We start from the raw sequence: 15937 nt of genomic DNA on the forward strand, positions 1-15937 counted from the left end.
TACTCTCTCTCACTCTCGCTTCCCTCCGTCCTCTCTCTCGCCTTTCCCTTTCTTTTCATATTCTTCCTTTCTCCCTCTCTCTCCCCTTCCCCTCTCTTTCCCTTCCCCATCTCTCTCCCCTTCCCCTCCCTCTCTTTCCCCTTCCCCTCTCTCTTTCCTCTTTCCTACTCCTTCCCTTCTCTCTCCCCCTTCTACATTCTCCCCACCTCTCTCTCTCCCCTTCCCCTCCCTGTCTCCCCTTCCCCCTCTCTCTCACTCCTTCCCTTCTCTTCCCTTCCCCTTCACTTCTCTCCCCTCCCCCTGTCTCACTCCCCTTCTGCTCCCTCCTCTTCTTCACTCTTTCTCACTCCTTCCCCCTCTCTTCCCTTCACCTCTCTTTCCGTGTCCCTCTCTCTCTCCCCTGCACCTCTCTCTTCCTCCTAATATACCCTTCCCTCTCTCTCTCACTCCTTCACCACTCTTTCCCGTTCCTCCACCTCTCTCTCCCCTTCCCCTCTCTCTCACTCCTTCCACTCTCGCTCTTCCTTCCCCTCTCTCTGCCTTGCTGTCTTCCTTTCCCTCTCTTTCCTGCTCCTTCCCCTGTCTTCCTCACAGCAGGTGGCTCCATAGCTCAGGGGTTAGAGCACTGGTCTTGTAAACCAGGGGTCGTGAGTTCAAATCTCACTGTGGGCCTACTCAAAGTTAGTTTAGTATTTAAATATTTAAATCTTTCCTTTCAGATTCCCCCGCTCTCCCCTTTTTCCCTCTCCTTGCCCTCCCTCCCCACCCCCCACCCCCCCACTCTCTCTCTCCCCATCATAAAAGGTTTATAAAACAACATCACTTTGTTCACAGTACTTGTAGCAGCACTTGTGTGCTGAAAGATTTGCTTTGTATTGTCACTGGTGGCAATAAACGCCTGGGCTATCGCTATGGCCTTACTCAAGGTTGGGGTCTCTACAGTCAAAAGTTTGTGAAGTATAGTTTCGTGGCTAATGCCAAGTACAAAGAAGTCCTTGAGCATGTGCTCCAAATGTCCTTCAAAATTTGCAATGTCCTGCAAGGCCCCTTAGCTCGGTGACATAGCTTGCCACTTCCTGGCCTTCAGACCTCTTGTACGTGTAGAACCGGTACCTCGCCATCAGAACGCTTTCCTTCGGGTTCCATGCTCCCAGACCAGTGTGCACAACCCATCGTATGATTTCTCTGTGGGTTTCGCTGGAGCAAGCAGGTTTTTCATGAGGCCATACGTTGGTGCCCTGCAAACGGTGAGGAGAATCGCCCTTCATTTGGCAGCGTTCGTTTCTCCTTCCATCTCGTTGGCCACAAAGTATTGGTCGAGTCGCTCCACGAAGATTTCCCAATCATCTCCCTCTGAAAATTTCTCCAGGATGCCCACTGTTCTTTGCATCGTTGGGTTCGTATCTCGTCGCCAGTTGTTGTATATGAATAAAGAGTCTGACCAGATACTGCGGGCTCAAAGCAAAGTGTGACAATAGTCTTTTTTTACAGGTCTCCAGAGTGCCTCTGCAGCCTGTGAGGCCACCTTAAGTACAGGTGCTCCCAAGGGATTGTGGGATCACTTGGGACTTCAGGGGATGAGCCCTCTGGTGATTACACAAGGTATTTACAGATTTACATATATAACACCCATCATGACCCGCTCTACATCTTTTTACCCCTATCTCACTTTCCCACTATCTCGCTTTCCCCGTCTCTCACTCATTCCCCTCTCTCCTTCCCTCACTCACTCCTTTCCCTCACTCTCTCCATCCCCTCCCTCTCTTTCCCGATTCCCTCTCTTCCTCGCTGACTCCCCTTACCCCTATCTTTCCCCCTCCCCTCTCTCTCACTCCTCCCCCTCTCTCTTTCCCCTTCCCCCCCTCTCTCACTCCTTCTGCTCTCTCTTTTCCCTTCCCCTCTCTTTCCTGCTGCTTGCCGTTTTTCCCAGAGCAGGTGGCTCCATCGCTCAGGGGTTAGAGCAGTGGGTCGTGAGTTCAAATCTCACTGGGGCCTAATGTTAGTATTTAAATACCCGTCTCTCATTTCTCCCACTCGTTTCCCTCCCTCCTATCTCTCTCTTTGCCCATTCCTTTCAGGTTATCCTCCTTTCTCTCCCCTCCTCCTCTCTCTCTCATTGCTTCCCCCTCTCTCCCCTTAACCTCTCTTTTCCTGTCCTCCCTCTCTCTCCCCTGCCGCTCTCTCTTCAACCCAATCTCCCCATTCCCTTCCACTTCCTTTCTTTTCCCACCTCCTTCTCTTCCTCGCTGTCGCCCCTTCCCTGTCTCTCACTCCTTCCCCTCTCTCTTTCCCCTTGCCCCCTCTCTCTCACTCCTTCCCCTCTCTCTCCCCTTCCCCTCTCTCTCACTCCTTCCCCTCTCTCTTTCATCTTGTCTCTTCTCTCTCACTCCTTCCCCTTTCTCTCCCCTCCCGCTCTCTCCTCTTCCCCTCTCCCACTCCTTCCACTCGCTCTCACTCTCATCCACACTCTCTCTCTACATCCCCTTCCTCTCTTTTCCCACCTCCTTCTCTTCCTCGCTGTCTCCCCTTCCGTCTCTCTAACTCCTTCCCCACTCTCTCCCCTTCCCCTCTCTCTCCCCTTCCCCTCTCTCTCCCCTTCCCCTCTCTCTCACTCCTTCCCCTCTCTCTTTCATCTTGTCTCCTCTCTCTCACTCCTTCCCCTTTCTCTCCCCTCCCGCTCTCTCCCCTTCCCCACTCTCCCACTCCTTCCACTCTCTCTCCCTCCCATCCACACTCTCTCTCTCCATCCCCTTCCTCTCTTTCCCCACCTCCTTCTCTTCCTCGCTGTCTCCCCTTTCGTCTCTCTAACTCCTTCCCCACTCTCTCCCCTTCCCCTCTCTCTCCCCTTCCGCTCTCTCTCCCCTTCTCCTCTCTCTCACTCCTTCCCCTCTCTCTTTCATCTTGTCCCCTCTCTCTCACTCCTTCCCCTCTCTCTCACCTTCCTCTCTCTCTCACCCCTTCCCCCCTCTCACCCCTTCCCCCTCTCTCTCCCCTTCCCTTTCTCTCTCCCCTTCCATTCCTCTCTCCGCTTCCCCCTCTCTCTCCCCTTCCCCCTCTCTGTCCCCTCCCCACTCCTCTCTCGCCTTACCCCTCTCTCTCCGTCCACTGTCGCTCACTCCTTCCCCTCTCCACTCTTCTCACCCCCTCCCTTTCTCTCCTTTCCCCCCTCTCTCTCCCCATTCCCATCAGACTCACCCCTCCCCCCTCTCTCCCCTTCCCGCCCTCTCTCCCATTCCCCTCTCTCTCACTCCTTCGCCACTCTCTCCCCCTCCCTCCCTCTCTTTCCCCTCCCCACCTCTCTCTCTCCCCTTCCCCACTCTCTTTCTCCCTGTCTCCAGGGTTGTGGGTTCAAATCTCACTGGGGCCTACTCAAAATTAACTCAGTATTTAAATTCATCTTCAATGAACCAGGGCTTTAATTATAAACATTAAACAGCTCTGAGACTGACCCTGGAACAACAGGCTCCCCTCACAGCCTTCCCCCTCTCTTCTTGTCTCTCTTACACTCTTTCTCCCCTTCCAAATCTCTCTCTCCCTTCCCCCTCACGACCCGTTCTACATCTTTTTACCCCTCTCTCCCTTTCCCCGTCTCTCACTCATTCCTCCTACCCCCCATCCTCCTCCCTCACCACGCCCTCTTTCTAATTCCCCCTCTCTTCCCTCACTCTTTATCCTTCCCCCTCTCTCTCCCTTCCCCTCACACTCCCCTTCCCCTCTCTCTACCCAGCTCCCTCTCTCTCCCCTTCGCTCTCTCACTCTCCCCATTTTCCCCTCTCCCCGCCTTCTCCCTCCCCCCCTCTGTCTTCCCTTCCCCACTCTGTCCCTTTCCCCTGCCTCTCGCTCCCCTTCCCCCCTCTCTCTCACTCCTTCCACTCTCTCCCTTTCCCCTTTTCACTCCCTCCTGTCTTTCTCTTTTCCATTTCTTTTCAGGTTTTCCCCCTCTCTCTCTCCTCCCCCTCTCTCTCACTCCTTCCGCCTCTCTCCCCTGAACCTCTCTCTCCCCTTCCCCTCTCTCTTTCTCCCAGTCTCCCCTTCCTCTCTTCTCTCCCACTCCTTCCCTTCTCTCTCCCCACACTTCCACACACTCCCTCTCTTTCCCCACCTCACTCTCTTCCTCGCTGTCTCCCCTTCCCTCTCTCTCACTCTCTCCCCTTCCCCTCTCTGCCCTCCCCCTCTCTCTCTCACTCCTTCCCCCTCTCTCCTCTTAACCTCTCTCTCCTTTTCCCCTCTCTGTTCCTCCCATCTCCCCTCTCTCTCACTCCTTCCCCTCTCTCTCCCCTCCCCCTCTCTCACTCCTTCCCCTCTCTCTCCCCACTCTTCCACATTCTCTCCATCTCCTCCCTCTCTTTCCCCACCGGCCTCTCTTCCTCGCTGTCTCCCTTCCCCTCCCTCTCTCTCCCCTTCCCCCTCTCTCTCACTCCTTTCACTCTCTTTTCCCTTCCCCTCTCTTTCCTGCTCCATCTCGTTGGCCATGAAGTATTGGTTGAGTCGCTCCACGAAGGTTTCCCAGTCATCTCCCTCCGAAAATTTCTCCAGGATGCCCACTGTTCTCTGCATCGTTGGGTTCGTTATCTGTATCTCGTCGCCAGTTGTTGTATATGGTTAAAGAGTCTGACCAGATACTACGGGCTCAAAGCAAAGTGTGACCTTAGTCTTTTATTACAGGTCTCCAGAGTGCCTCTCCAGCCTGTGAGGTCTCCTTAAGTACAGGTGCTCCCAAGGGATTGTGGGATCCCTTGGGACTCCAGGGGATGAGCCCTCTTGTGGTTACACAAAGTATTTACAGATTTACATATATAACACCCATCATGACCCGCTCTACATCTTTTTACCCCTCTCTCCCTTTCCCACCATCTTGCTTTCCCCGTCTCTCACTCATTTCCCTCTCTCACTCTCTCCCGTCTCCCTCGCCTCACCCTCTCACCTTCCCCCCTCTCCCTCTCTCCTCTACCCACTCTCTCCACCTTCTTTCCCTTTTTCTCTCTCCCCTCCCCCTTTCTTTCCCCATCCCCCATTTTCTCTTTCCACTTCCTCTTTCTCTCTCCTTCCCCCTCCGTTTCCCCTTTCCTCTTTCTCTCACTCCTTCCACTCTCTCTTTTCCCTTCCCCCTCCCTTTCCTGTTCCTTCCCCTGTCTTCCGCAGAAAAGGTGGCTCCATAGCTCAGGGGTTAGAGCACTGGTTTTGTAAACTAAGTGTCGTGAGTTCAAATTGCACTATTCAAAAATTATTTAAATTCATTATCAATTAACAAGGACTTTAATTATAAATATTAAACAGCTCTGAGACCGACTCTAGATCGGAAAGGCTCTCCTGTTCTCCTTACCAGTCCTTTCCCCTTCTCCCTCTCTACCTACCTTCCCCATTGTGAATGTTTAAAAATGTATAGAGACATTGAAGTTAAGAATGTGGGAATTGTATAGGGACAGTATAAGCTAACAAAGAATTCATGGAGGAATAGTCATGACATCTCAGACTCGAGACTGCGAAATGTTACAACATTAACACATATTGAAACAAAACCCACAGCTTGCAGAAAATCCTCAAGGTCTTATTAAATCATGTTATTAACCTGAAACATTAGCAGAAGATCTTTGTTTAAAATCAGACCATACTTAGGTCAGCTTATGAGTGGACAAAGGGAAAGAGGGATCAAAAGAGATAGGCTGAATTAGGATGTCACTCTGGCCCTATCTTGTTATCTTTTGCTGAAAATGAATAACCATCGTCCCTTTACAATGTAACGCCACTTTGTCCGTAGGAAGTGGGTGCGTTCTATCAGAGTTGCATTCCTTCTGTCTGATAAGGTCCCCGATCGGGATTTGCTTTTTAAATAAAAGCTTGCTTTGTTTAAAGCACAAACGGTATTCGTTTCAGTAATTTTGCTGAACCAGATTGAGGTAAAAGAATCCAGAAATCAACATTTGGTGTCAGAAGTGGGATCTCAACGGACGACTGTCGAAAACTTGCGAATTAAGAGCCAGACTAGCCTTGGACGAGACGAGGGGAAAGTGGCCACTGGAGTGAGTATTATTTCAATACTGCTCCAGTTTCCCCCGGTTTCAAAAGTCTGAGGAAAGTTTAGTCACTCGCTGGTTCTCAGGTAGTGTCTGAACGAGATCCAGGACAATCTGGTGAATACCTTTCAAACTTAGAATAGGGATAGAGATAGGGAAATTGCACGGTGATGCAAACCAAGCGGCGACTTGGAAAGATAGGTTAGAATAGGTAAGTATTGCACGGTGACGCAAACCAAGTGGTGACTTGGAAAGATAGGTTAGAATAGGTAAGTCTTGCGCGGTGACGCAAACCAAGCGGCGACTTGGAAAGATAGGTTAGAATAGGTAAGTCTGCCTGGGTTTGAGGCCCAGAGCCTGACTGGGTTCGAGGCCCAGTGGCTGTGTGGGTTCAAGGCCCAAGTATATCCGTGCGGCGACACGGAGAGTAGGGATAGTTAGAGCTAGATAGGGATAGATGATCAATCATGGATCCAAAAATTAATAGGAAAGAAAAGAGACTCTTGTGAACGTTTGTTTTAAATGAGAAATGCTTGTGTGATTTTTACTGTGTAAAAAAAAAGCCGGGGAGTTGTGGTTTGTTTTAGCTCCACCCACTTTTTCAAACAGAATGAAAGTTTTTTTTAACCCTTCGTAGTGTTGTCCTGTATGTGGGAAGTTTAAGAGTGTGAACCTTATTGAATTACGTATATTCGGATGATAAGTTACGGAGCCAGGAAATGCACAAAGGATAGGTTTGTTGAGTAAAAAAAAAAGAAAAAAATACATGGTCCCGGTGGTTAAAAAAAAGGATTTGACATGCTCACTTACTTGTCGAAAGAAAACATTCAGAGAAGGCACAGCAAAACAACTGAGATGGATTCAAAAGGATTCAAAAAAAATATTATATTAAATAACATGACCTTGAGGCTGGAACAATTGAGATAACGAAAAGCAGTCCACAGCCTATGTGCCAGACTTCTCTCTAGTTATGGAAAAGACAAAAAAAAAGTAACGTTCTAAATAGGTGCTGAAAGGAAAAAAAAATGTTCTGACATTTTAAATTATGAGAAAAATTCCACTACAGTCTAAAAAAAATCACTCCTGTCGAGTTGGCAGAAAAACTCCATTAAATTAGGGCTTTCATTGACAGAAGGAGGACATATTAAAAACCGTAGACGTCTTAAAGAAAGAGTGCACGCACGAGAAACGTACTCAGAGTTCCACCGGGACCTCTGAGAAATGTATCGAGACTACTTAGTTAAAATGGTTGGCTTTGCGTTGACCGAGGCTGATGACGAAATTGAATTTCAGTAAACAAATGTGTGGTCTCATTTTAAATCAATTAAAAAAATATATCTTTGGCAAGTACTTGAACAAGAAGTTAAAAAAATATTGGAGTTTAATCAAATGCTGCCTTTCCTGATGAAAATATTTTTTTTCACATGGTTACGTGAAGTCACGTAATGACATCAGGTCTTCTTACAAACCTGTAAAGGAGTTAACCCTTTCCATTGAAAGCCATTTCATACTGAACATTACCAATTTGGATTTCTTAATAGAAAAAAGTCTCACCTAACAGAGGAATGGTGCGATAGTCAGAATAAAAATAAAAACAGAACTAGCTTATGTAATAATACTTGCCTGATACAATAAAGAAATAGATACTCAAACAAAACAAATTGAAGAGTTAAAAGGCTAAGATAAATAAGCTGAAAGGGATCCACAAACCCAACTTAACCCTGACCTCCGATTTCACGGAGTGACCTCGACATGCATGGATATAATGCAGAATCAAGGGACCTGTGGGCCCTGGTAAAGCAAACCCTGAGCCCAACTGAGCATGCCCGATTTCTAACTCACCTAGGACGTGCTACTCATGATGCATTGGTGGTTGCTCACCCTAACGATGTCCAGGATCGCCTAAACGCTATCTTTAATGCTCTCACCACGACCCTTCAGAAGCCCATCAGTATGGAGCCGCCTCGGGTGGAAGGACCAAAACCTGACCCAAGGGGATACCAGATGGAACCGCAGTATTGCGTGCAGGGTTGGGTGGATAAACAGGGATACGGTTATATCAAACACCCAAATGGCCCGGGCCCTGCTAATTACGGACCGCCCTACTGTCCCCAGCCTGGTATGGGAAGAGGTCGGGGCTGGGAAAGACAAGATGGATGCTTTATTTGTGAGCAAGAAGGACATTGGAATGGAAATTGTCCCTCCCGTCAGCACGAAAAAGGAAGAGGAGGAAGAGGAGGGACAAGGGGGGGGCAAGGGGGGAGAGGACGGGGATCTTACACTAACTTCTCCCAGAACAACCCCTTTGGCCAACCGTCCCCCGATTAATCGTATTGACTCCGCAGCTTGATTGTGCAGGGACCCTCCCCGGATGACGAACCGATGATATTGTTAAAAATTCGGAATGAGTGGCAACCCTTCTTGATAGATACGGGAGCCTTCATGTCTTCTGTACAATCAAAGCTTAAACTCCCCGCCTTCACTGAAACACAGGGACTGTCAGGATTCCTGGGACAAGTCTCGACATTCCCGGTGTCAGAACCGGTTAAAATGGGTTACCAGGAAGAATCGGTGGAACATCGATTTATTATCACAACCGATCTAGACTGTAACTTGATGGCTAGAGACCTCCTCTGCAAATTCCAGTTGCATTTGGAGTGTGGAGATGATGGGATTATTGTAAAACAGGGAACCCTTAAGCGGCAGTATTATACCACTAGAACCCCTCAGTGGTGGTCTCTGGACCTGCCGCAGGCACCCTATCACGTGACCCTAGCATACGATCCCAGTGGAAAGAATCAGGACCTGCAGAACTTTTATCAGGATCACGAAGGGGAAGTGAAGGAAATTCTATTAAGGGCTAGAGTGACTGGACCGGAAGGGAAGGCAGATTTTGTGGAAATGGACAGCCCCCAACGGTGGCACCACATATTACTCGTGAAGTATTACCTCCCCACCACGCTAAAGATTTGGAAGTTATGGTGCGCCAGGCTATAGGCGAGGCTGACCCTACCAGCCGGGATGTGCAAATTGTAAAACATGGCCGAACAGTCCAATTCCACGGGGTCCCCGAGAAGGTCTTAACGACTCTACAGCATCATACTGGCTCTGGCATACCTGACTATGTGGATCCTCATGTGTGGGCAGAGGACCCCTCCCAAGTGGGTTATACTCCCATTGATCCGATTGAGATCCCAGTGCAGGGCAATGTGGACTGGCCCTCTATCCGACAGAACCCACTGAAATCACAGGCAATCCTAAACTGACCTTTCGGCACTGTACTGCCATTAATCCGGCCTGTTTTCTTACTGAGCCACCCCAAGATGAGGAAGAACCCAGTCATGATTGTTTATCTTTAATTTAAGAGGCCACATCAGTCAGGGAAGATTTAGTTGATGTACCAATGGAAGATCCAGACTGTATTATGTATGTTGACGGAAGTTCTTCTATTAATCCAGAAGGTGCACGAATCTCAGGATACGCCATAGTAAAACAGGAGAATCAGGTCTTGGAATCTGCCGCTTTTGAAACCGCCTATTCTGCCCAACAAGCTGAACTATTCGCCCTCACCCGAGCCTGTATCTTGGCCAAAGATCTCAAAGTCAATATCTATACCGACTCTAGGTATGCCTTTGGGGTGGCCCATGATTTCGGACAATTATGGCAAAATAGGGGATTCCTAACCTCACAGGGGAATGAGATATCCCATAACTAGTATCTGATTTGTTGCAAGCCCTCATGCTCCCCAAGCACATTGCCGTTGTTAAATGTACCGCCCACACCACCGGAAAATCCCTGGTTGATATAGGGAACCACCGTGCTGACAAAGAGGCTAAACAGGCCTCTCATGACCAACAGATGGTAGTGCCCAAAATGATGAGTCAGACTAAAAATCCTGCGAAGGATAAGTTAGCCTCGGAAAAACCAATGCAAACCATCCAAGATGTTATAAAAGCACAGGAGGACGCTCCTGAAAAAGATAAACTGTTGTGGAAATATTATGGATGTACTTATGACAATGTTTCTAAACTCTGGACCACTCCCACGGAACAGACTTGCATGTCTGACGAGTTGGCTCTATGGGTTATTGACTGTATGCATTTTGCTACTCATTGTGGAGCAAGAACCACGAGTGATACACTTTTGGCTACTTGGTGGCACCCTAGACTCCAGGCGCTCGCCCAGAACATCAGTAGTCATTGCCTGGTTTGCCAGCAACATAATCCAGGGAAGGGAGTCCCCTGTGATTGGGGTAAAATGCCCCTACCCGAAGGTCCCTTTGAGACATTTCAGTTGGACTACATTGAGTTGCAAAAAGTTCAGTGTTACAAATATGTGTTAGTAATAGTAGATGTGTTTAGCAAATGGATTGAAGCCTACCCTACCCTGGACAATAAGGCTCAAACTGTTGTTAAGGTGTTAATGAGGGAAATTGTTCCTAGATATGGTATCTCAGCTCGACTGATGACCACCTATGTTCTTTCTCTGACTCAGGCTCTGCGACTAGCTCACAACCAGGTTCAAGATGCTCACCTCGACCTCCCAGTTTTACCTGAATTGTCCCTCGTGGCACCAGGGAAGTATGGATTCGGAAGGGATTAGAGCCACAATGGGAGGGGCCTTTTCAGGTGTTACTCACTACCCCCACTGCAGCCAAGGTTGAGGGGCAAAGTGCCTGGGTTCATTTGCACCACTGCAAGCTCACCACCCTCTAACGAACCTATTTTACTGGTTATTCTAACTCCTGTTTCTGTTCCAGACTTCCTCTTCTCCATAGCTGAACAAGGCCGTTGGCATCCTAATTGGAACGTGGACCAGTTTGAACTTTTACCCGTAGTGATAGACAGCCAGCTACACCGACGGTGACCTGAGACGAGAGACGGGAAAACTGAACTCTTTTAATCAGCAAAATAATTGGACTATTTATCTAAATCCTGAGCCATAAGATGAAACTGTGTCTGTATGCCACAGTCTGTATAATAGTGTTGATATATGACAGTTTCGGCGCATGGGAGGGGAGACAGAGACGAGAGCTTCATGTAAACACCTTTTTGTACATGTCTTATGTTTATGCACAAAATGGGAACTTTTCTAGATGTTGGGTGTGTTCACATTCCTTATACATTCCAAAGGGGGAATTCCTTTGCGCCCCGTTCCACTCACCCTAACTGAGACTGTCAGATGGATTCAGAGCCAAACTATCACGAGAGGAGGGGGGCCAATACAATACTGCTGAAGCTCTGGAGGGCATCACAGCTGTAATGGCAGCAATAAGGACCGTAGCTTTACAAAACCGAATGGCCCTCGATTACCTGTTAGTTGAGAAAGGGGGAACGTGTGCCCTGATAGGGTCTGAATGTTGCACTTACATTCCTGATAGTTCAGAAAACATAACCAATCTCGCTGATCACATAAGAAGGGAGGTGAAGAAGTTATCCACACCAGCAGAAGGATCTAGCTGGTTTGATTGGCTATCAGATGGATCTTGGAGATCCTATCTAATTGTTGGTTGCCTTAACCTTTGATGTAAAGTAATGATGGCAAGGTTAGCAAACCCTCTTGTGGTCAAGGGCTCTCGAGTTATGATCCAACGAACTAAAGAACTACTCGACACTAACAACAATATGGATCAGGAAAGAGAGTGCGAACGGCTGAATGCGATACTTCTGGAATAGTCACCAGGGTTGTTAGCGTTAGTGTTTTCTCAGAAGAATCACTCAACACTCAGAGTCGGTTCCAATGCTGATGCGGCCTTTATTACGCTTAGCGGGAGGAAATCACAAGACTGAGTCCAGGCTTCTCTCCACCGAACAAAGGGTTACATGCAACTTTATATGTTTCACAACAGTTACAAAACAGTTTACTACAGCTACACAGCCCATCACGGCTGGACACAAGCCAATCACAACGATTATAGATTACATATAGGTTCTTTTAACCCAATAGAATTCCCCTAGTATCCAGGGAACCATATGTTCGGTTATTGTCAGCTTGGGCTGATCGATGACTTTATAGGTTCTCTCCCTAGTTCTTTCATCTGGGAGAAATAATTGGTTTATAACCTTGTTTACAGGAGATGGTTTCCCTCTTATCTTTCTTCCTGGGGAATTAATTGGTTTATGACCTTGTTCACAGGAGATGGTTTCCTTTTTATCTCTGTCTTCCCGCATCCCAGGCATTCCTACAGTGAGCCTCACAGGGTTATTGCTTGGTCATTGAACGTTCAACAGTTCACAGCTTGACTACCTGATTTCCCATCATGCCTGGGCCGCCATTTTATGTGTGTGTCCACTTTAAACTTATATGCGTTTAGATATATCTAGCAGGTGCCTAATGCCTAGTATTCTGGTATATGCTAAAGGTGCCTACCTCCTACAACAGGGTTATCATGGAATGATAAAAGGGGGGAATGGGAATGTTTAAAAATGTATAGAGACATTGAAGTTGAGAACGTGGGAATTGTATAGGGACAGTATAAGCTAACAAAGAATTCATGGAGGAATAGCCATGACATCTCAGACTCGAGACTGCGAAATGTTACAACACTAACACATATTGAAAAAAAACCCACAGCTTGCAGAAAAACCTCAAGGTCTTATTAAATCATGTTATTAACCTGAAACATTAACAGAAGATCTTTGTTTAAAATCAGACCATACTTAGGTCGGCTTATGAGTGGACAAAGGGAAAGAGGGATCAAAAGAGATAGGCTGAACTAGGATGTCACTCTAGCCCTATCTTGTTATCTTTTACCGAAAATGTATAACCGTCGTCCCTTTACAATGTAACGTCACTTTGTCCGTAGGAAGTGGGTGCGTTCTATCAGAGTTGCATTCCTTCTGTCTGATAAGGTCCCCGATCGGGATTTGCCTTTTAAATAAAAGCTTGCTTTGTTTAAAGCACAAACGGTATTCGTTTCAGTAATTTTGCTGAACCAGATTGAGGGAAAAGAATCCAGAAATCAACACAGTCATCCTGGTTAATCGTTGCCACTGGATAAAGACCTAGCTCTGTCAAGCTTGTGTGGTGGCTGATGTGCAACGGTCACCACACATTAAAAAAATTCACGCACAGGCATCCTCCACCCCCTCAACTGGAATTCAGGACTGGAACATCGGGTCCTTTATTCAAACATCTGTGAACTCTCGTGGAAGAAAGTCTTCCTCGCTCGAGGGCCTGCCTATGATGATGATAATTTAATGCAGAGATTGTAAAGTGATGCATTTTGGAAGGAAGAAAAAGAGGAGGCATTTTAAACTAAATGGTACAATTTAAAGGGGATGCAGAAACATGTGTATGTACACAAATCTGGGAGGGTGACAGGATCAGCTGATCAATCTGTTAAAGCATATGGAGCCTTGGCTTTATGAACAGCAGTATAGAGTACAAAACCAAGTAAGTTATGCAATGAGGAACTTAACACAATCACTAAGGAGATGGTACTCAGTAAGATAATAGGACTAAAAGCGGATAAATCCCCTGGACCTGATTGTTTGCATCCGAGGGTCTTAAGTGAAGTAGCGGCAGGGATTGTGGATGCATTGGTTATAATTTACCAAAACTCCCTGGATTCTGGGGAGGTCACAGCAGATTGGAAAACTGTAAACAAGGAGGCAGACAAAAAGCAGGAAACCATAGACCAGTTAGCCTAACATCTGTGGTTGGGAAAATGTTGGAGTCCATTATTAAAGAAGCAGTAGCAGGATATTTAGAAAAGTATAATTCAGTCAGGCAGAGTCAGCATAGATTTATGAAGGGGAAGTCATGTTTGACAAATTTGCTGGAATTCTTTCAAGGGTGTAACAAACAGGGTGAATAAAGAGGAACCAGTGGATGTGGTGTATTTGGACTTCCAGAAGGCATTTGACAAGGTGCCACATAAAAGTTTACTGCACAAGGTAAAAGCTCACAGGGTTGGGGGTAATATATTAGCATGGATAGAGGATTGGCTAACTAACAGAAAACAGAGAGTTGGGATAAGTGGTTCATTCTCTGGTTGGCAAACAATAACTAACTAATGGAGTGCCGCAGGGATCAGTGCTGGGACCCCAACTATTTACAATCTATATTAACGACTTGGAAGAAGGGACTGAGTGTAACATAGCCAAGTTTGCTGATGATACAAAGATGGGAGGAAAAGCAATGTGTGAGGAGTACAAAAAAACCTGCAAAAGGACATAGACAGGCTAAGTGAGTGGGAAAAATTTAGGCAGATGGAGCATAATGTTGGAAAATATGAGGTCATGCACTTTGACAGAAAAAAATCAAAGAACAACTTATTATTTAAATGGAGAAAAATTGCAAAAGGGTGCAGAAAAGACTAAGGAGCATGATTACAGGGATGAGGGACTTCAGTTATGTAGATAGAATGGAGAAGCTGGGGTTCTCCTTGGAGCAGAGAAGGTTGAGAGATTTGATAGAGGTGTTCAAAATCATGAGGGGTCTGCACAGAGTCGATAGAGAGGCTGTTCCCATTGGCCGAAGGGTGAAGAACCAGAGGACACAGAGTTAAGATGATTGGCAAAGGAACCAAAGGCAGTAGAAGAAAACAATTTTTTACGCAGTGAGTGGTTCGGATGTGGAATGTACGGCATGAAAGGGTGGTGGAGGCAGACTCAATTGCGGTGTTGAGAAGGGAGTGGGATCAGGGTGTGAAGGAGAGACAATTGTGGTGTTGAGAAGGGAGTGGAGTCAGGGTGTGAAGGAGAGACAAATGTGGTGTTGAGAAGGAGTGGGATCAGGGTGTGAAGGAGAGACAATTGTGGTGTTGAGAAGGGAGTGGGGTCAGGTTGTGAAGGAGAGACAATTGCGGTGTTGAGGAGGGAGTGGGATCAGGGTGTGAAGGAGAGACAATTGTGGTGTTGAGGAGGAGTGGGATCAGGGTTTGAAGGAGAGACAATTGTGGTGTTGAGAAGGGAGTGGGGTCAGGATGTGAAGGAGAGACAATTGTGGTGTTGAGAAGTGAGTGGGGTCAGGGTGTGAAGGAGAGACAAATGTGGTGTTGAGAAGGAGTGGGATCAGGGTGTGAAGGAGAGACAATTGTGGTGTTGAGGAGGGAGTGGGATCAGGGTGTGAAGGAGAGACAATTGTGGTGTTGAGGAGGAGTGGGATCAGGGTTTGAAGGAGAGACAATTGTGGTGTTGAGAAGGGAGTGGGGTCAGGGTGTGAAGGAGAGACAATTGTGGTGTTGAGGAGGAGTGGGATCAGGGTTTGAAGGAGAGACAATTGTGGTGTTGAGAAGGGAGTGGGGTCAGGGTGTGAAGGAGAGACAATTGTGGTGTTGAGAAGGGAGTGGGATCAGGGTGTGAAGGAGAGACAATTGTGGTGTTGAGAAGGGAGTGGGATCAGGGTGTGAAGGAGAGACAATTGTGGTGTTGAGAAGGAGTGGGATCAGGATGTGAAGGAGAGACAATTGTGGTGTTGAGAAGGGAGTGGGATCAGGGTGTGAAGGAGAGACAATTGTGGTGTTGAGAAGGAGTGGGATCAGGGTGTGAAGGAGAGACAATTGTGGTGTTGAGAAGGGAGTGGGGTCAGGGTGTGAAGGAGAGACAATTATGGTGTTGAGAAGGGAGTGGGGTCAGGTTGTGAAGGAGAGACAATTGCGGTGTTGAGGAGGGAGTGGGATCAGGGTGTGAAGGAGAGACAATTGTGGTGTTGAGGAGGAGTGGGATCAGGGTTTGAAGGAGAGACAATTGTGGTGTTGAGAAGGGAGTGGGGTCAGGATGTGAAGGAGAGACAATTGTGGTGTTGAGAAGTGAGTGGGGTCAGGGTGTGAAGGAGAGACAAATGTGGTGTTGAGAAGGAGTGGGATCAGGGTGTGAAGGAGAGACAATTGTGGTGTTGAGGAGGGAGTGGGATCAGGGTGTGAAGGAGAGACAATTGTGGTGTTGAGGAGGAGTGGGATCAGGGTTTGAAGGAGAGAC

At 47.5% G+C, this 15937-nt stretch overlaps 1 non-coding gene across 1 annotated transcript; it reads left to right on the forward strand.

Moving 5' to 3' along the window:
- The first annotated feature begins 599 nt into the window (after positions 1-599).
- trnat-ugu (transfer RNA threonine (anticodon UGU)) lies at positions 600-673 on the forward strand. Its single transcript has one exon. It is a non-coding gene; the product is annotated as a tRNA-Thr (tRNA).
- Positions 674-15937: the final 15264 nt, after the last annotated feature.

Source organism: Pristiophorus japonicus, unplaced genomic scaffold (assembly GCF_044704955.1).
Source record: "Pristiophorus japonicus isolate sPriJap1 unplaced genomic scaffold, sPriJap1.hap1 HAP1_SCAFFOLD_495, whole genome shotgun sequence".
NCBI classification, from domain to species: Eukaryota; Metazoa; Chordata; class Chondrichthyes; family Pristiophoridae; genus Pristiophorus; species Pristiophorus japonicus.